Genomic DNA, 22,408 nt, shown 5'->3' on the forward strand with positions numbered 1-22,408 from the left:
ACCTGGGATTTCTAGAATTTCAGTAGGTTACTATGGTTTAGTTATTCTAATGTTCCTAATCAGATTATCATGTCTTAGTATTGTTTTACATTGATTCTTGCATAAACTCAGAACCCTAGTTATGTAGTTCTTTTAGTTCATGAATTACATTTGCTAGGACAGATAAACATATATACATGCCACAGTTTTTGAATGTTTCATTATCAGAATAAATGTTGCATTTCTAGATTTGCATGTCAGATTGTTGCGCTACCAAAGTTTAATTCAACTATGTTATTATTTACACGTATTCAGTTGGGAGTAGGCTTTATACCGAGTAGGACTAGGGTCAGTCACCCTGATAGTCTCAAAACTACGTGCCCCCTTAGGTTAAGTCCCCTATGTGGGCATCAGATTAGTGATCATGCCAGTCATGCCTCTATACCTCTGGTAGGGTATATTGGGTCCTCTCGATGAGGCATATACACCGGACTCCATATTTAGCTCATGTGGTTTTATGTCGGTTATTAGTAGCTCCCACAGTCAGATTCTAATGCATTGACCAGGGTACCAGTTACAGTTCATTATTCAGTTTCAACATGTATAAACTTGGTCATTGCATTCAATTAGTTTATGTTTGGTGTTTCCAGTATAGTGTCATGCTCATCTTATATCATTGCTCAGTTATATGTTTTGTTTAGTTATGTATATTGTTCAGCTTTATTCTATCATGCATGCTCAGTACCTTTCAAGTACTGACGCATATTCTGCGCTACATCTTTTCGTAATGTTGGTGCATGTCCTCAGCATCCAGATCACGCATAGATCAGTCCCCGATCTTCAATTCAGTAGTATCAGTGATGAGTCTTCATTCTATTTTCAGTCTTTTTAGTTTCAGTTTTTGCTAGAGTTAGTTGGGGCATGTCCCAACAACTTTAGTCAGTTAGAGGCTTATTTCAGACATAGTTAGATTCAGTTTTAGTTTTAGTTTGAACTTTCAGTTGTTTTTACACTCTTAGTTTTTTTTCAAACTTAGACTGGGTGGTCCCCATCATTTCACTTTTTGATATGTTTGTAGCTTCCGCTCAGTTTGTCTATTATGTTGAAAATCTTTAAGTATGTTTATGATATGCCAACAGAGTTAGATTGGGGTCACTCACGATCTTAGGTCCCATGTTCTCATCCTGGGGGTAGCTTAGGGCGTGACAGTGGGTCTTGTCACGACTTCCATCTTTGTTATTTAGAGGCTTAATTGATAGACAATAGAGTATTAGAAGTCTGTTTTGTTTTATTTTGTTAAATGTTTTAAAGATTTGAGTTGCCTATTTCTGGCTAGTTGAATATTCTATTATATTCTGAGTTAATGACTTGAGACTTTTGAGTTAAATCTGTACATTTGAGTTCATCTTGTATTGAGTAAGTCTTCTGCTAAGAGTTTAGTCATGCCAAGGGTTCACTTGGGGCCAGAAATGGGTCTCGAGTGCTGGCCACGTCTAGAGTGTAGACTTGGTGCGTGAAAAACTTGGTATCAGAGCACATAGTTCAAGAGTCCTAGGGTGTCTATGAAGTTGTGCCCGTAAAGTCTTAGTTATCGGTGTGAAGCGCACCACATTTATAATTAGGAGGCTGCTACATTTAGGAACTATCTCACATATTTGATACTCTTTTCGTGCGATAGAGTTCAACTCTATAAAGTTTCTTTCTAATTTGTGCTTGTGCCTATCTTTCAGATCATGCCCCCACGAAGAGTTGTTTGAGGTCATCCTGCTAGGAGCAATATTGATCCTCGGGATCAAAGGTCTCCAATGCACCAGAAGTGCAATCCCGAGGAGAGGTCACTAACGCTGAGTTTCGAAATGCTATCCGGATGTTGAGTCAAGCTGTGACAAACCAAGATAAGAAACAAAGAGGGAATCGACAGGATGTGGCTGATACATCTAGGATCCGTGAGTTCTTAAGGATGAATCCTCCAAACCTCATCGATTCAAGTGTCACTGAGGATCTGAAAAGTTGTGTGGAGGAGTTGCAGAAAGTATTTGAGGTAATGCATGTTGCAGATGTTGAACGTGTGGAACTAGTTGCATACTAACGGAAGGGTGTTGCTAGAGTCTAGTACGACCAATGGAAAAAGAGTAGATCTGAGGGTGCACTAATGTGAGCTGGGTTATGTTCGAATAGGCCTTCATGGGGCATTTTTTTCCCCGTGAACTGAGAGGCAAAGGTAAGAGAATTCCTCACTCTTAAGCAAGAATCCATGAGTGTGCATGAGTACAACCTCAAGTTCAATCAATTGTCCCATTATGCCCAGAAGATAGTTGCTAATATTTGGAGCAAGATGATCTTGTTCGTTTCTGGATTGTCTCATCTATCAAGAAAAAAGGGTAGGGCTGCGATGTTCATAGGGGACAAGGATATATCGAGGTTGACGATCCATGTGCAATAGGTTGAAAAGAATAAGCTGAGAGATAGAGAAGAGTTCCAAAACAAGAAGGCTCAGACAACATGAAATGAGTCCGGGCAGTAAAAGAGTAATGCGAATCGTTCATCTTTTAAACAAAAGCCAAATGGACCTGCTCCATCATCTGCTAGTGCATATGCGCCAAAGAACAGAAGTAAGTTTAAGAATCAGAGTTCGCAGAACTTCAAAGCTAGACCTTCACAGTCTCAAGGTAGTGTTGCACAAGGAGGTAATTGGACTCTTGCATGTGCTATGTGTGGTAGGAACCACCCAGGAATGTGTCATGATTGCTCCACTGGTTGCTTCAAGTGTGGTCAGACAGGCCACTTTATGAGAGAATGCCCTAAGAACAAGCAGGGTAGTGGTAATGGGGACAATAGAGCCCAATCTTCTTCAGGGGCTCCACCAGACAGAGCTGCACCTAGAGGAGCTACTTTAGGGATAGGCGGAGAAGCAAATCGTTTGTATGCTATCACTAGTTGCCAAAAGCAAGATAATTCACCTGATGTTGTCAATGGTATGATCAAAGTCTTTACTTTTGATGTATATGCTTTGTGTGATTCATGTGCGAGTCTATCTTTTGTGACTTCATATGTTGTTATGAGGTTCGATATTATTCCAAAACAACTTCTTGAGCCCTTCAGTGTTTTCACACCTGTTGGTGAATCTATTCTAGCTGAGAGAGTTTATCGTGATTGTACCATTTCTATCAATCACAAGGACACCATGGCTGACTTAGTTGAACTAGATATGGTGGACTTCGATGTTATTCTAGGTATGGATTGACCTCATGCTTGTTATGCCTCAGTTTATTATATAACTCGAGTAGTTAAGTTCCAGTTTTCTAATGAGCCAGTTATAAAGTGGAGGAGTAGTTCAACGGTGCCTAAGGGTCGCTTTATTTTGTACCTTAAGGCCAAAAATTTAGTTTCCAAGGGGTGAATCTATCACTTAGTCCTAGTTAATGACTCTAGTATTGAGACACCACCTATTCAGTTAGTTCCAGTTATGAGAAAGTTTCCAGAGGTCTTTCAGATGATCTTCTCAAAGTCCCTCCTAAGAGGGAAATAGACTTCTGTATAAATATTCTTCCTGATACTCGACTAATTTCTATTCCTCCATACAAAATGGCTCCTGCTGAGTTGAAAGAGTTAAAAGAGCAGTTGAAAGATCTTCTTGATAAAGATTTCATTCGACCAAATGTCTCACCTTGGGGAGCTTCGATCTTATTTGTGAGGAAAAAGGATGGATCTTCTAGGAAGTGTATTGATTACCACCAATTGAACAAGGTTACTATAAAGAATAAGTATCCCCTTCTGAGAATTAATGATCTTTCTGATAAACTTTAGGCTGTCACCTATTTTTCTAAGATAGACCTCAGATCGGGGTATCATCAGTTGAGAGTAAGTGAGAGTGATATGCCAGAGACAGCTTTCAAAATCCGTTGTGGTCATTATGAGTTTCTAGTCATGTCTTTTGGTTTTACTAATGCTTCTGTAGGGTTCATGGATCTTATGAACAGAGTGTTTAAGCTCTATCTTGATATGTTTTTTATCGTATTCATTGATGACGTTCTAATTTATTTGAGGAATGAGGAGGATCATGCTAGTCATCTCAGAGTAGTTCTTCAAACTCTTAGAGATAGAGAGTTGTATGCCAAATTTTCCAAGTGTGAGTTTTAGCTTGGTTCAGTAGCGTTCTTAGGCCACATTATTTCTAGTGATGGGATTTGAGTTGACACTGAGAAGATTGAGGTAATGCAGAATTAACGTAGATCCACATCTCCAACTAATATTAAGAGTGTTTTGGGATTGGCTTGTTATTATAGAAGGTTTGTCAAGGGGTTTTCATCTATTTCATCCTCTTTGACAAAGTTGACTCAGAAGACAAAAAAATTTCAATGCTCTGAAGCTTGTGAAAAAAACATTTAGGAATTGAAAACACGGTTGACTACTACCCCAGAATTGACTTTACCGGAGGGTACACAAGGCTTTGTTGTGTATTGTGATGTGTCCAGAGTTGGACTATGTTGTGTATTGATGTAGAAAGGAAAAGTTATAGCTTATGCCTCTACACAACTTAAGATTCATGAGAAGAATTACCCAAACCAGATCTAGAGTTGGCTGTTGTAGTGTTTGCTTTGAAAATATGGTGTCACTACGTCTATGGTGTTCATGTTGATGTGTTCACCGATCACAAGAGTCTTCAGTATGTATTCAGTCAGAAAGAGCTTAATCTCAGACAGAGGAGATGGTTGGAGTTTATACTCAAGGATTATGACATGAGTATTCTTTATCTATGTAAGGCTAATCTTGTTGCTGATGCTTTGAGCAGGTTATCTATGGGCAGTACTTCCCATGTTGAGAAAGGAAAAAAAGATTTAGCAAAAGATGTGCACAGACTTGCATGATTGGGAGTCCGGTTAATGGATTCCAATGAAGGTGGAGTGGTGGAGATGAATGGGACTGAATCATCACTAGTGTCCGAAGTGTAAGAGAAACAAGACCAAGACCCTATTTTGCTCGAATGGAAGGAAAATGTTCATAAGCAGAAAGTGATGGCTTTTGAACAAGGGAGATAGTGTGTTGAGGTATCAAGATAGATTGTGAGTATCAAAGGTGGATGAACCCGAAGAGAGGATCATTGAGGAAGCTCATAGCTCTAGATACTCTATCCATCATGGTTCCATAAAGATGTTTTGTGACTTGAGAGAAGTATATTGGTGGAGTAGTATGAAGAGGTGTATTGCAGAGTTCGTTGCTAAGTGCCTGAATTACCAACAAGTCAAGGTAAAGCACCAGAGGCTTGGTGGTATAGCCCAGAATATAGAGATTCCAAGTGGAAGTGGGAGATGATCAATATAGATTTCATTACGGGTTTACCGCGGTCTTGCATACAACATGATTCGATTTGGGTGATTGTAGATCGAATGACTAAATCAACATATTTCTTACCCGTAAAAACTACTTTTTCAGCATAAGATTATGCTAGATTATATATTCAAGAGGTAGTCAGACTTCATGGAGTTTTGGTGACCATCATTTCAGATAGAGGTGCACATTCACCGCATAATTCTGGAAGTCTTTCCAGAAAGGTTTGGGTTCGAAGATAAATTTGAGTACTACTTTCCATCCTCAGACTGATGGTTAAGCAGAGCACACAATTCAGACTTTAGAAGATGTGTTGAGGGCGTTTGTGATCTATTTCAAGTGTAATTGGGATGATCACTTACCTCTCTTTGAGTTTACTTACAACAATAGTTATCACTCTAGCATCCACATGGCTCCTTACGAGGCTCTTTATGGGAGAAGATGTAGATCTCCTATTGGATGGTTTGAGGTTGGTGAAGTTGGGTTGATAGGACCAGGCTTGGTTCATCAAGCTATGGAGAAAGTAAAGATCATTCAAGAAAGGTTGAAAACAACACAAAGTCATCAGAAATCCTATACCAATGTAAGGAGAAGAGACTTGGAGTTTGAGGTAGACGATTGGGTTTATTTGAAGGTCTCACCCATGAAGGGTGTTATGAGGTTTGGCAAGAAGGGAAAACTTAGTCCCCAGTATATTGGTCCTTACATGATATCCAAGAGGATTGGCAATGTAGCCTATGAGTTGGAGCTACCGTCAGAGTTGTCAGCAGTCCATTCGGGTTTCACATTTCAATGTTGAAGAAGTGTATGGGAACTTCTTCACTTATTATACCTACTGAAAATATTGGTACTAAGGACATGCGGTGTTTCACATTTCAATGTTGAAGAAATGTATGTGGACTTCTTCACTTATTATACCTACTGAAAATATTGTTATTAAGGATATGCTATCTTATGAGGAGATACCCATTGAAATACTTGATCGTCAGGTTCACAAGTTGAGAACCAATGAGGTAACATCAGTTAATTTGAAGGTCTCACCCATGAAGGGTGTTATGAGATTTGGCAGGAAGGGAAAACTTAGTCCCTGGTATATTGGTCCTTACATGATATCCAAGAGGATTGGCAATGTAGCCTATGAGTTGGAGCTACCGTCAGAGTTGTAGCGGTCCATCCGGTGTTTCATATTTCAATATTGAAGAAGTGTATGCGCACTTCTTCACTTATTGTACCTACTGAAAATATTAGTATTAAGGACATGCTAGCTTATGAGGAAATACCCATTGAAATACTTGATCGTCAGGTTCGCAAGTTGAGAACCAAGGAGGTAACATCAACTAAGGTCTTATGGAGGAACTAGTTTGTTGAGGAAGCTACTTGGGAGACTTAGGAGGACATGAATAAGAGATACCCACATCTCTTTTCTCCCGAAGAAGCTTCAAACCAAGGTACTAATTCTTTTCTTGGTACTTTTTAAGTTGAAATGTTGTGTTAATTTGCATGTTGACTGTTTGAGCAGGGTGCTAGATGTTGCCACCCTTAGTTTACTTAGAGTTATATCATTCGAGGACGAATATTACCAAGGAGACATATTGTTACATCCCGCCTTAGTAAAGATCTAAATTTAGAAAGAACTAAATTGGAAAGAGCCAAATTGAGAATTTTGCAAGTTATGCTTAAGTTGTGAATTTTGGGTCAACTTCAAACGACCATAACTTTCAGTAGAGGATGAGTTAGGTGGCCTCTAAGATATCAAATGAAAGGTCTTTGAATCCTCTTTCCAACACCACCAAGTTGTCTAAACTTTGAGTTTGTATGAGGGATATTTTCCCGTTTGAAGTCATCCTGTCCAGTTAAGGAAATTTAACCGAATTAATGAGGGGTATTTCAGTCTTTTCTTTACCCCATCAGCTTTAAACATTTTTAACAATATTTCAGGGGTCTAAACTGATTTGGATCAGTTTTTACATCTCTAAAGATTCTTGAGATTTGTCGAGGAATTTCACCAAATTAAGGTATGTAAGTTTTCATAGTGTTAGGTTCGTTCATGCACACACCAATCATGTAAATTCAATCTGTAATTTTGTTCTTGAGGTTGAATGATTTGAATTCTTGATGGGTGCTTTATAGGTTTTGTTCTTCATGCTTTGTTTATGGATTTTGATGAATTCTTGAGGTGAGGATTTCGATCTTTGAGGGTTGTTCTTGAGGAAAAGTGAGTAGATTCTCGTGCACTTATATTGGGTAATTTAATCAAATGAAAAATATGAGGAAATCAATCGATTCTAGGTGAATTAGGGTCAGAAAACGAGAAGAAAAATTCGTCGGGTTGTTCTAGAAAGGGGTGGAGCAACGCACCACTTATGCGCCAGGAGGGCTGGTGCACCGCCCCTGCACTACGCCAAAATAAGCTCTCTGATGTTCAGGGGCTGGCGCCCTGCGCCGGTAGTGCGCTAGGGTCGCATGCCCCCACTCTGTTTCCGTCATTTGCTCCGTCTAAGTTCTTTTAAAGTGTACCTTCACTCCTTTCTAATTCTAACTACTCTAAACTACTTCTAAACATTAATAGATCTCTCATAACATGAATCATAACCCTTGAATTCATAATTTAAATTCAAGGTAGAGTTAAGAGTAAAGTCTTGAGTGTTCTTTCGAGTCATTTTGAGAAGTCTTTTACAATCTTTTAAAACTTGTTTTAAGACTTGAGTAGTTGAGTATGAGGATGAGGAGAGTTGAGTTTTTTTCAAAATGAATATATGGGAACTAAGTATACCCTAGAGTAAATGTTTTTACATTTAAAATGAGAGGAAACATCGATTTCCAAATGAGTTCATGAGGTGTTTTTGAGTATAATCTCTTTTATGAGAATCTTTTGAGTAATAATCTTTAAGTTTGAGGATGAGGAAATGTTTTAAACATATGAGCTGAGTTATATTATTGGGAGTAGTATTGAGCAACAATATGAGTAAGAGTTCAAACAACCCAAAGTCCTCATAAACCATGTAGCCAACGTGGGTAGAAAGGGTCATAATTTTTAGATGATTCCTTATTGATTTTAAGCATAGCTTAGTGGATCCATTTAGTTGAGGATGTCTTATACTCCAGAAAGGTATAAGACAGTTCTGGCAACGTGGGAGAGATGTTGTATCATCACATAGCTCATAGTGATGGTTGTTAATTAGAGAATCTCCTAAATAAGAGTTATTATTGTATTTTTAAATACATTGAGTCTATTGTTTTAAATGCTTTATATAAACTGCATCCTTATTGTTGTTTTTATATTGTATTGAGTTTTGTATCCATGAGTTGAGGTTGAGTTGAGTAGAGTTGAGGTGAGTATGTTTCCTTCTTTCCAAGTTCAAGCTTTTATGTTATGTTCAGTGTTTCTCTTACGTGCTCGTACATTCAATGTACTAATGCTATTTGGCCTAGATCGTTTCATGATGCAGATACAATAGATCAGGGTCATCAACATGCACTTAGTTGATACTACAACAATTCGAGTTAGTTTTGGTGAGCCTCCTTGCTTCTGGAGGATTCCAGTTACTTTTTCAGTTTTTATAGGATGTCTTGGGTATTGTCCCGACTTCCATCTTTGTCATTTAGAGGCTTCGTAGATAGAGAATAGAGTTTGAGAAGTCTGTTTCATTTTCTTTTGTTAAATGTTTTAAAGACTTGAGTTGCCTATTTTTGGGTAGATGAATATTCTAAGTTAATGATTTGAGACTTTTGAATTAGAGCTTTACGTTTGAGTTCATCTTGTATTGAGTACATCTTCCGCTGAAATTTGAGCCAGACCAAGGGTTCGCTTGGGGCCAGAAATATTTCTCGAGTGTCGGCCACGTCCAGGGTGTAGGCGCGTGGTGTGATAATTATTGTGGGAATTTTACCTTTAACCGACATAGACCATGTGAGCTATAACATGAAATCAGGTGTCTATCCCACAACGAAAAGTGATGTCCTTACTTACCAAGGTAAGAACCATAAAACTTGAGATAAACGGGATCCACTAGCTAATGTCTATCTAAGACAACCTATGGTGGCACATAGTTATGTGATAGGTAGATCGCTATTAGAAACCGACCTCAACTAACAAGAGACCTTCAATCTAAATATCATCTTGATGCTAAGTATAAATCACGAAGAATAGTCATTAATCATATTTTGTCAACTACTATATGTTTCCTCTTTAGTTTATTATCAGTACATATACACGAGGAGTTCATATCCCTATCAAATAATTCATTTTTTTGTGTTAATCTTAGCCAATAATGTCCCTATCCTTTTCGAATGAGTCTCAATTTTGTCTAAATGGTTCCTCAACCATGCCTAACCTTTTCCTCAACATACGCATAGAGGCATTTCCAAGAGTTCAAGAAAATGGGTGCACAATATTAGATATCATGACGTTGAATGCTATAATTTTTTTCCAAAACAATAGCTTTGACAAGTAAACTATAATTAATATTATTATCATAAAAGAAAAGTCAGCTTATAATGGTTCTTAACTAATTTTATATTTGAAAACAATTAAAATATCATCGTTATATAAGGAAACACACTTTACGAATCAGAGAAATAAATGGAAGAAAATACTAAAAAGATCAGAGACCATAATTTTTTTTGAGGAAAAAATGTGACTTTTGTTTGTGGTGTTGCTAAAGATTCAAACAAAGAAAAATTTGGAGATGGATATTTCAAATTTTAGTCTGGTTCCCACATAATATTTAAGTAATTTATCAGAATAATTGCAGTGCTTTCTACATAATCTAGGGAAGGATGAATAAGTTGGTTCACAAGTACTTTACAAAATCCAGGGAGGGGTGCATGGGTTCACGAGCACTTTACATAACCATTCATGTTCTCAACGCTTATCAAGTTTTGTGCCAGAGCTCAATCTATCAATACCAAACATACCAAAATCATTCCATACTTAACACAATCCATCATAATACACCGAGGAGAAAAAGAAACTCCGAGCTACCTAAATCATTCTACTAGAAGTACAACAACACTCGACTCCCTACAAACCTTCTACTCAAATCTTTGACCTCCATACCTTCCTCTTTAAACACATGAGACCTTAGAATAAAGTAGAAGTAACACGAGAGATTAGTCATAACTTAAAATATTTATACTGGGAAAATAATCACAAGTCCCGAAGTTATCAACCTCCCCCCCCCCCCTAAGAAAAAAAAATATCTACTGGAAATGTAGATGCATGTTAACACAAGAGAAAAACAACTTCAACAAGGTGAAAACAATTGAATTATCCAAACAAGTTCGGACTACATACCTGACTTGTATGGATGGAAGGCTGAGGAAGTTAGCCCTGCAATGGAGAAGAAGTAGGCTCGTGCAGATTTTTGCCACTTAGAAAGAAACTTATGTGCTTCTCAACCGAAAGCAGTTTCTCCTTGTGAACAAGATTAATATCATGTTTGTTAAGCCGCACGAAAATCATAATGTGTTCCAGTGTCATCTTGAACATCTTGAGTTTTTCAATTCTCTCATTTGGAAGACTCTGATTAAGAGAGTCATGCATAAAATTAGAAAGAAAAAAAATCAGTTTAGTGAGTCTTGTTTCTCGCCCTTTGCAAACCTTTGAAATTCATGCTTCAAGAACCTCCCACGGTAACGAAATAAGGGAGGAATGTTTAAGAAATGACATAAAGAGACGAATAACATAGTGCGCAAGGTTTAGACAATTAAGCAGAATGTTGACTCAAGTGCTTTTAAATTTAGAAAAATCAAGTGCTTGCCCGAAGAACTAGGGAAGCGTTAATTCCTTTACTGAAATCAAAACAAACAACCATAAAATAACATGTAAAAATAACTCTTTTATGATGTCCACTACCACCTTGACTTAACAATCCTTCAAAATAATTCTTTTATGATGTCCACTACCACGTTGATTTTCACAATCATTCACAATGCTTCAACAAAAACAAATGATGCAAATGCTAGAAATGAAAAGGAATTAGCCACATTACAACACATTCCAACTATGAGAGCACTGTTTCGCAAGATGACAATCAACATCAAAGGAACCAAAGAAGCAAAAACGAGAATTAAGTGTTTGAGCTTTCTGCATCAGTTCCCAGTTTGAGGAGTTACCAATAAGGCAATAACCAATAGAATGCAATATGCATTACACCTTGGCGCATGCTATATGCAAATTTGGAACTTGCAAGGGAGCCAACCAAAAATTGGAACTATTATGAAGAACTTAGAGGGATGTTGAAGACATACCTCCTACACTTTATAAGTAATTTTCTCGTACAAATCATTGAGGTCTGATAAATACATCTCCTTGATAGACTTGAACTGGATTACAAATTTTCAATAAGTCAATTGCATAAATGTCAAGAATGCATTCCCATGTGGTTAGGTGATAATTAGAACAACTGTACGATACAATAGAGAACAAACTAGAGAAACTTCACAAAAGAACCTTCTAGATAAAAAGGTTAAAAGTGAAGTAGAAGAGGAATACTACAACTGATTAACATGTAAATGGTAAACTAAGTTACTAAGCTTTTCTTCCTTTAGCTTCCTCAATGTGATCATAGACCAGTTCAACCAGGAGGAATTAGAATATACTTTTTTAAAGTTAGATTGCGAGATATAACACAGTTTAATGGCAATCATTATTTTTTTTCACTTTACACCTTTATCATCAATGAGGTAAAACGAGGGCAAACAATGAAAGAATAACAATGTAGTTGGCTTCACAAGTGAAAAACGATGGAATGGAGAATACAGAGCATGTTAGTGTTATATGTTTATTCTTGGAGAGGTCGAAGTATTCCAACAAATTACTAGCTAGTAAACCAAGTCCGGGATGTAAGTAGAGAAGGATGAGTTACAAAGATGGAAGCATTGAATTTCTCTATAATAAGAAATAAAATAAAAATAGAAAAAGTATACCTATTAATACAGATGAACGGATGTCTTTTCACAGAAAACATCTTATAGCCATATATTCAGGTATATACTTCTTGCATGAATAGGTTTATCCATCAGATTAGCAATTAAAGATTTTAGTTTCCGAAAAGAAAATTGGTGGCATGCCATAAAGAACTTTTACCCGAACTTACATAAATATTATATATCTTATGAATTAAGTTAATATGCTCTCAGCACTCAACACTTAATTTTTTGTAATCAATTAATTTATCAAATTATACTTCATTTCTAAATTATGCCAGGGAATGTGAAATTAGTTTTTTGTCATTAGCAATACGGGACCAAGACAGGTTATAAAGAGCATCATGACAGTGAGGATTAATAATGTTCGTTTCTAACAAGTTGCCTGTTAACATGATTAGAAATCTATTACCTCTAAGAAACAGAATACATAAAGCACCTTGCGTGGAGGGGTATGGTCATGAATTTAGTTGTACACTTGGTATGGTAAGCCTCTTCTATTACTCTATAATCATAGGAAATATTTCGAAACATTCAGCTATTTCTTATAATGTTTTAACCTGCTTGTTTATCAAAATCTACATATCAAATTTCCCTAGTTTTCTAAATCGTTTGCAAATAAAAAGTGCCCATATCAAACCATACCTTTTGGTAAAGCTCTTCCCGCCAATCCGCTCCATTTGCATTTTCCGTCTGAACTGTAAAGTTTACAGGTGCTATAAGTAAAGAAAATGTAAATGGAGCTATAAGTAAAGAAAAATTGATGACAATGTTACATATTTTAGACATATTACCTCCCACTAGCAATATTTACTAGGTAACTCTGTCCACTAAGCCTATGAATTATCGGAAAAGTCACCTAGTCTTTTTTTTGTCGCTGTTGGGATTCGAACATGAGATCTCATGGTTCTCAACAACTTCATTGACCACTATGCCACACTCTTCCATCCACATGTACTGGTCTTAGAAAGTTAAGTTTCCACTTTTATGAATATTTGGTAATATATTAATATTTCTATCTTTTAATCTATACTATTATAAAAGTACGAACCTCTGATACAAAATTTGATTACCATTGATATGTGCACCTCTGTTGGATAATATTGTTATTACAATTAATTTTTACACTTCTTTTGAGCCAAGTAAGATGTGCCTCTCTTACACTAAGAGCTCGAAAGAGACCTCACTAGTAGGATTACATTAAGACGTATGAGGGATCCGGGACAACTAATCGAGATTATAGTGTTATTTTTATCGGATAACAATATTGAGAGGATAATTAATTTGGGATATGTAATGATCTTACTTAGTATAGCTTAATACAAAGCTGAATCAAGGAAGGAGGGTAACTACTTGGCAAATAAACGACCAAGATTAAATATCAATTAGTGAGGCATACGACTTAGGATCTTGCCACGTTATTTGAAGGTTGTTATAAACTGTAGAAGGGGAGAGAATGCAACAATAAACTTCTGGTAAATCAATTCCTCCCTTATTGCTCCTTTCTCTTCCCTTTTATTCTCTTCTTCTCTAATTCTGATCTTCTCCTCTGCAGATTCGACATGGATACCTACTCATTCCAGCTATCTTAGATTTACTTAGTATTCGATTTCATTGTATTAGACATCCATTTTTTCAGGTTATATAAATCAAAGAAAATAGTCCCAAAAAAACTAATTGAATTTACTTTTGAATTTGCAATTTACAATCAGATCCTAATTGGGATCCTGAAAGGATAACTTGACCATACCAAAACCCACACTTTCTATCTCCGAGTTCACATAAAGTAAACACCACTCCACTGTGATATTCCACACACCACGCAAGAAAATTTCAAATCCTACATTCCCAATGGAAGATCCTCTGGAATTCTACAAATATCTAGTAATACTAATAGTGTTAAATCAATGACAAAAGAAAAGAAAAAAAATTCGTACAGGTAACGATCAGAATAAAAGGAAGAAATCTCAGTACATGGAGTATTATTATCAATGTTCATCTCCATTCTGATCAATCTTTTGACCCTGTAACTTGAACCCTAGTACATATATGGAGTTAATTTTTTGTATAGTTTCTCAAATACTATCTCTGTCGAATTTATGAGTTACTTCCTTTTTGGTCAGTCCAAAAAAGAATAAATATTTTATATTAAGTAATAATTTAATTTTAAAATGTCCATTTTATACTTAGTGAAATGAGTTATAGCGACAGAAATACCTATCATTTATTTTAGACCATAAGTTTCACAAAAGAATTCTTGAACTCTGTAACGAGTCAAACTAACTCATATGAAATAGGACAGTGGCAGTAGTAATATTTTTTATCAACTTCGGTTTTTGTAAAATTATGGTCACTCAAGTAATGATAATATTCTTCAAAAAAATATTTTATTTTATGTTATATTAAAAAGTCAGTCAATTATATTTTGTAACATAAATGTCACTCAACTAATAATTATAATTATTTCAACAAGTTGTTCAACTCTATTTTATAATAGAAAAATCAATTAATTATGCTATAGCTCGAAAAAGGGCCATATCAACCCATGAAAGTAAGAAAGAAGGAAAGAACTAAATCTAATGCTATTGATTTATCACATAAGGAATTACTCCCTCCAAGCAATCATTAAAATCCTATATTCAAACTCATTAAAATAAAATATATAGGACGCATCAACCGATAGTATCACCACTAATTTAAGCTCTAGTATAGTAACTAGAATTATTGATTCAATTACCATTCCTATATCTTTCGTTAGAAGACCCTAGTGTTTTTCTTTTTATTACCATGGTTTTACCTAAAGGTGATAAGTTATCAATGAATTTAATTTGTACAATGACTATTGGTGGATGTATGACTTTCGTCCGCAGTCAATCTTACTTCAATATAAATGATTGATGGCTAACGTTCTTAACCATGAGAACCTCCACTAGAAAGACCGGGTGCATGACCAAATATGAAATTAACATATAATACTGAACTTCGAACTTCAATTTAAAAATGCAAATTTTGGAACAAAAGACAAATAATTGTTTTCAAAAGGTTTCTCCATTGTTAAATTTTATTTAAAATACACCTCGATGCCATCTATTATTGTTTGTTTTTTGTATTTCATGATTCGTCTTTGATTTGGTAGTTCTGTTGAAGAATCTCCGTGGACGGGTAAGAGATGCTCTCAAAGATGCACGAAATAGAGATTTGAAAATGTGAGAAGGAGAAAAACAATTTTATTGTAGGAAATGTTTACGTCAAAAAATGTACTATTTTTGTGGGTATTTCTCATTACCTTTCTCTTTATTTGTGTTGACATGAATTTTTCGTGATGGCTATCTTTGAATTTGTAACAAATATTTGGCTTTAGTCCGATATAAAGAGAAAAAAAATTCATACAATAATTAAATCTGAAAGATTAATTTTAATTATTTAATTATCATTATTATTACTAATTTAATTCTGTTTCAGATATGGAAGCATTAGTTGGTGTAAATGCTACCCACGTTTTTGCATGATTTCAATATTTCTTGGTTATAGTTATATTTGTCATTTTTTAGGTGGTTCACCATTTTCTCTTTCTTTTTACCGTGTTTGTTGGTAATATTGTTAGGTAGATATTTTATCCCACAATATAGGATTCATATTTCTCTTATTAGAAGAGATTCTTTCTCTGTTTGTCGTATGTTTTTAAAATGATTATTATAAGAAAGATAAGGATAAGATTTATGAACATTCTACTTTTTTTCATGCTACAAATACCACACTAAGTACACATGATGGATTAATTTTTGAAGCTTGACAATATATCAGAAAAATTCTAAAGTAGAATGTAAGAATTGAAAGAGATTACATGTCATAATCCAAAGTAGACCCTGAGCGTAACATGACGGGTAGAATACCGGAAGGCCCTACCCAAGCCACGTAGAATACATCAAACAATATAATAGAAGCAAAGAGTTCAAGAGATAGCATTTCATACAAAAGAGTTTGACAAAACTGGAAATCTAACATAAGTCTCAAGGCAGCCTATTACATCATAGAGAAAGATATTGGGACGTAAGCCATACATCACATAAGAAGTATGTAAGATAGAAAAAAAACCTACAATCAATAAAATAATATCGGCCCTCAGATCATGAGGACTCACCAATCTTCAAAAGCTCAAAAGGATCAACCAGCCACGAGTATGGGGAATAGGATTGTTGGACCCTACATTAGTGAAACATTGTAGGCACAAGTATGATAACAATGTATAAGAGTTAAGAAATCATGCTAAAAAGACTTTACATGACATGGAATGACCAAGCTAAATAATAAAATAACATGTTAGAAATCAAAAGTCATAAATGTGGTTAATGCAAGCTAAAAACCTTATAAAACACATATGAGATACTTTAGAAAGTAACCTTTGTTCATTATTGTAACATCTCGCCTTAGCAAAGAGCTAAATTTAGATAGAACTAAATTGGAAAAGACTAAGTTGTGAATTTTGCAAGTTATGCTTAAGTTGTGAGTTTTGGGTTAACTTTAAACAATCATAACTTTCAGAACGGGATGAGTTAGGTGGCCCATAAGATATCAAATAAAAGTTCTTTGAATCTTCTTTCCAATGCCACCGAGTTTTCTAAATTTTGAGTTCTAATAAGGGAGATATGCCTGTTTGAACTCAGCATGTCTAGTTAAGGAAATTTACCCGAATTAATGAGGGGTATTTTGGTCTTTTCCTTACCCCATCAGCTTTTTAAAAAATAGTAATATTTTAGAGGTATAAAATAATTTGGATCAGTTTTACAACTCTAAGTTACTCTTAGGGTTTTGAGAGGATTTAAAAAGGAGAGGTTCAAGGCGTTCATCAAGATTCTTGAGATTTGTCGAGGAATTTCGCCAAATTAAGGTACGTAGGTTTTCATAGTATTGGTTTCACTCACCCACATGACAATCATGCAAATTTCATTCTAGAGGTTGAATGATTTGAATTCTTGATGGATGTTTTTGAGGTTTTGTTCTTCATGCTTTGATTATGGAGTTTGATGAATTCTTGAGGTGAGGATTTCAATCTTTGAGGGTTGCTCTTGAGAAAAAGAGAGTACATTCTCATGTACTTGTGTTTGCTAATTGAATCTAATAAAAATTTGAGGAAATCAATCGATTCTAGGCAAATTAGAAAATGAGAAGAAAAAATTGTCGAGTCGTTCTGGGGGAGGGGTAGGGCGACGTGCCATAGATGCACCAGGGGGGATGGTGTCCCGCTCTTGTAGTGCACCAAAATGATCCCTTTAAAGTTCAAGGTCTGGCGCCCCACGCCAGCAGTGCGCCAGGGTTGCCTGCCCCCACTCCTTTTCCGTCATTTGCTCTGTCTAAGTTCTTTTAAAGCGTACCTTAACTTCTTTCAATTTCTAACTAATCTATAATACATCTAAACATCAAGATATCCTTCATAACATGAATCATAACCCTTGAATTCATAATTCATAATTCAAATTCATGGTAGAGTTAAGAGTAAAGTCTTCAAAGTTCTTTAGAGTCATTCTGAGAATTCGTGTACAATCTTATAAAACTTAAGACTTGATTATAAGGATAAGGAGAGTTGAGTTTTCATTTTTTAAAATGAATATATGGGAACTAAATATTACCAAGAGTAAATGTTTTTACATTTAAAATGAGAGGAAACATCGATTTCTAAATGAGTTCATGAGGAGTTTTTGAGTATAGTCTCTTTTAAGAGAATGTTTTGAGTAATAGTCTCAAACTTTGAGGAGGAGGAAATACTTTTAAACATATGAGCTGAGTTATATTATTGGGAGTAGTATTGAGCACCGATATGGCGACGAGTTTAGACAACTCAAAGTCCTCATAATCCATGCAGCCAATGTGGGTAGAAAGGGTCATACTTTTTGGATGATTTCTTATTGCTTTTTAAGCACAGCTTAGTGGATCCACTTAGTTGAGGATGTCTTATACTCCGGCAAGGTATTGGAAAGTTCTAGCAGCGTGGGTGAGACGTTGTACCATCACATAGGTCATATTGATAATAGTTGTGGGTTAGAGAATCTCCCAAATAAGAGTTCTAATTGTATTTGTAAATACATTGAGTTGTTATCTACTATTTAAATGATTTATATAAATTGCATCTTTATTGTTGTTTTTATACTCTATTGAGTTGAGTATCCATGAGTTGAAGTGAGTATGTTTCCTTCTTTCCAAGTTCAAGCTTTTATGTTATGTTCAGTGTTCCTCTTACATGCTCGTAGATTCAATGTACTGATGCCATTTGGCTTGTATCATTTCATGATGCAAATACAGGAGATTAGGGTCATCAACAGACAGTTCGTTGATACCACAATAGTTTGAGTTAGCTTTGGTGAGCCTTCTTCCTTCCGGAGGATTCAAGTTACTTTTTCAGTTTTGATAGGATGTTGTGGGTCTTGTCCCGACTTCCATATTTGTCATTTAGAGGCTTCATAGATAGACAATGGAGTTTGAGAATTATGTTTCGTTTTCTTTTATTAAATTTTTTAAAGACTTGAGTTGCCTATTTTTGGCTAGTTGAATATTTTATTATATTCTGAGTTAATGATTTGATACTTTTGAGTTAAAGTTTTACATTTGAGTTCATCTTGTATTGAGTACGTCTTCCGCTGAGAGTTGAGCCAGGCCAAGGACTCGCTTGGGGCCAGAAATGGTTCTCGAGTGTCGGCCACGTCCAGGGTGTAGGCTCGGGGCATGATGATTATTGTGCGAAGTTTACCTTTAACCGACATAGACCATGTGAACTATAACATGGAATTCAATGTCTATCCCTTATTGAAAAGTGATGTCCTTACTTGCCAAGGTAAGAACCATAAAACTTGAGCTGAACTGGATCCACAAGCTAATCTCTATCTAAGACAACCTATGGTGGCACATAGTTATGTGATAGGTTGATCGCTATTAGAAACCCGACCTTATCTCGATGCTAAGTATAAATCCCACGGAATAGTCATTAATCATATTTTGTCAACTACTTTATGTTTCCTCTTTAGTCGATTATCAGTACATATACATGAGGAGTTCATATCCCTATCGAATAATTCATTGTTTGTGTTAATCTTAGCCAATAATGTCTCCACCATTTTCGAATGAGTCTCAATTTTCTCTAAATGGTTCCTCAACCATGCCTAACCTTTTCCTCAACATGCGCTCAGAGGCATTTCCAAGAGTTCAAGAAAATGGGCGCACAATACTAGCTATCGTGATGTTTAATGCTATAAAATTCTGCCAAAAAATTGACTTTGACAAGTAAACTATAATTAATATAAGAGAAAATGGTCAAATGCCCCCTCATTCTATTGTCTGATTCTCAACTACACACCAATACTTTATGGGGGTCCTATTACCCCCCTTGAAGTATTTAAATAGATAAACAAGTCAACATTAATTTATTTGACAACTGTCAGTTCATAATTAGATACTAGAATAATTAATAAATTTAATCAACTAAAATCACACACACTCTCGCACATCTCTAACCATCCCCTCTTTTACAAATCTCTTCAACTCGACTTGTTCCCATGGCTATCAATACAAGAATTTTATCTTTTCATACTTTCATTTTTAATTCACACAATACTTTTCAGTAGCAATACCTTTTAAACCTTCCTCTAATTTTAGACAGAACAATAAAAGAAAGAAAAAAGACCACTTCAAATCCTTCACCTTGATAGAGACTACTTTTAGCTCGACCGCAAAAGATAAAATTGCAGCTTCCATCGGAGACATCTTTTCATTTATAGTAGCAACCAAAGTTTCTTAACTGCAATTGAAAATGGGTATTAAACTTTGAGATTTCTCAAGAAAAAATTCATCTTCAAATTCATCAAGAAGTGCAATTGAGAACCAATAGGAAAAGAACTATCTTCAAAGATAACGATGAACGCAAATTTAACAATAACAATTGAGTTTTGTGCAAATAGATGTATGGCAAAACATTTTTCAAAAAAAAAATGGGCAAAGGTTGGTGGTATAGTGTGGTGTGGTGGAGATGAAGGTGGACTGAAGGAGATGAGTCATCCAGAAACAACGAAGAAAAAATAAAAAGAAGATTTAGGAAGAGGAAGAATGACGATGAGATTTGGTAATAGTGATTAGGGCAAGAATGGTAGAGAAAATTGATATTTTTTTTATTCTAAGAAAAATTGGCACGTGTATTACACTAGCCAACAAAGATTTGAGGGTGACGTTTTAAGGGTGTTAATATCTTAGTTAACTATATTTCAAGAGGGTAATACGACCCCCCGTAAAGTATTGGTGTGTAGTTGAGAATTGTGTAATAGATTGAGGGGGCATTTGGCCATTTTCTCTTAATATATATTATTATAACAAAAGAAAAATCAGCTTATAATGGTTCTTAACGAATTTTATATTTGAAAACGATTAAAATATCATCATTATTTAAGGAAACACACTTTACGAATCAGAGAAATAAATTGAAGAAAATACTAAAAAGAGAGGCCATAAATTTTTTTGAGGAAAAATGTGACTTTTGTTTGTAGTGCTGCTAAAGATTCAAACAAAGAAAATATTTGAGACGGATATTTCAAATTTTAGTCTGGTTCCCACATCAAATTTAAGTAATTTATTAGAATAATTGCAGTGCTTTCTATATAATCTAGGAAAGGATGCATAAGTTGGTACACAAGTACTTTACATAATCTAGGGAGGAGTGCATAGGTTCAAGAGCACTTTACATAACCATTCATGTTCTCAATGCTCATCAAGTTTTGTGCCAGAACTCAATCTATCAATACCAAACGTACCAAAACCATTCCATAGTTAACACAATCCATCATAACTACCATCTAATCAATCAAACGTAGAAGCCTATCAAACTCAGAAGCAATATCTCTCCCACATGAATCCAACATAGGCAACTGACGTGCATATGTATCCTGTTCCTGCGAAGGATTTAACGTGCAAGATATGATTAGTAACTTACGAGTAAATTGCGAGAGATCATTATCTTTACACACAAAATCATAGAAATAAATAAAGGAAATCAACAATAACATCGCCATGTAATTCAACAAGTGGGATCTAGGGAGGGTATGATGTAAGCAAACGTTACCGTAGATAGGTTGTTTCCGATAGACCCTCGGCTCAAAAGAAATGTAACCAACACAAGAAAATAAGATAGAAAACGAGAGAACGTAGTAGCAATGTAAGAAACAAGTGTAGCAACAAATATTAATATACCGAGGAGAAAAAGATACTTCGAGCTACCTAAATCATTCTACTAGAAGTACGACAACATTCGACTTTCTACTAACCTTCTACTCAAATCTTTGACCTCCATACATTCCTATTTAAACACATGAGATCTTAGAAAAAAGTAGAAGTAACACGAGTGATCAGTCATAACTTAAGAGATTTAAACTGGGAAAATAATCACAAGTCCCGAAGTTATCAACCCCCCCCTGCAAGAAAAAAAAATTCTACTTGAAATGTAGATGCATGTTAACACAAGAGGAAAACAACTTCAACAAGGTGAAGATAGTTGAATTATCCAAACAAGTTTGGACTGCATACCTGACTTGTCTGGATGGAAGGCTGAGGAAGTTGCCAGTGCAATGGAGAAGAAGTAGGCTTGTGCAAATTTTTGCAACTTTGAAAGAAACTTATGTGCTTCTCAACCAAAAGTAGTCTCTCTTTGTGAACAAGATTAATATCATGTCTTTTATGCCGCAAGAAAAGCATAATGCGTTCCAACGTCATCTTGAGATTTTCAATTCTCTCATTTGGAAGACTCTGATTAAGAGAGTCATGCATAATATCAAAAGAAAAAAAAAGAATCAGTTTAGTGAGTCTTGTTTCTTGGCCTTTGCAAACCTTTGAACTTCATGCTTCAAGAACTTCCCACGGCAACCAAAAAGGGAGGAAAGTTTAAGAAATGACATAAAGAGAAAAATAACATAGCTCGCAAGGTTCACACAATTCAACATAATGTCGACTCAAGTGCTTTTAAATTTAGATAAATCAAGCGCTTGCCCGAAGAACTAGGGAAGCCTTAATTCCTTTACTGAAAGCAAAACAAATAACCGTAAAATGACTTATGAAAATAACTCTTTTATGATGTCCACTACCGGCCACCTTGACTTTCACAATGCTTCAACAGAAACAAATGATGCAACTGCTAGAAATG

The 22,408-nt window shown here is 35.5% G+C and overlaps 1 protein-coding gene across 1 annotated transcript in view; it reads right to left on the bottom strand.

Annotated features, from left to right (window-relative positions):
- Positions 1-21,918, bottom strand: part of LOC125820984 (uncharacterized) — a 443,574-nt gene extending 421,656 nt beyond the window's left edge. The window contains exon 1 of the mRNA XM_049500414.1: positions 21,907-21,918. The gene's annotated coding sequence lies outside the window, so the exon portion shown is untranslated. The remainder of the gene's footprint in view (positions 1-21,906) is intronic.
- Positions 21,919-22,408: the final 490 nt, after the last annotated feature.

The sequence above is a fragment of the Solanum verrucosum genome, unplaced genomic scaffold, assembly GCF_900185275.1.
Source record: "Solanum verrucosum unplaced genomic scaffold, falcon-dt-bn FXZP01000232.1, whole genome shotgun sequence".
Taxonomy (NCBI): Eukaryota; Viridiplantae; Streptophyta; class Magnoliopsida; order Solanales; family Solanaceae; genus Solanum; species Solanum verrucosum.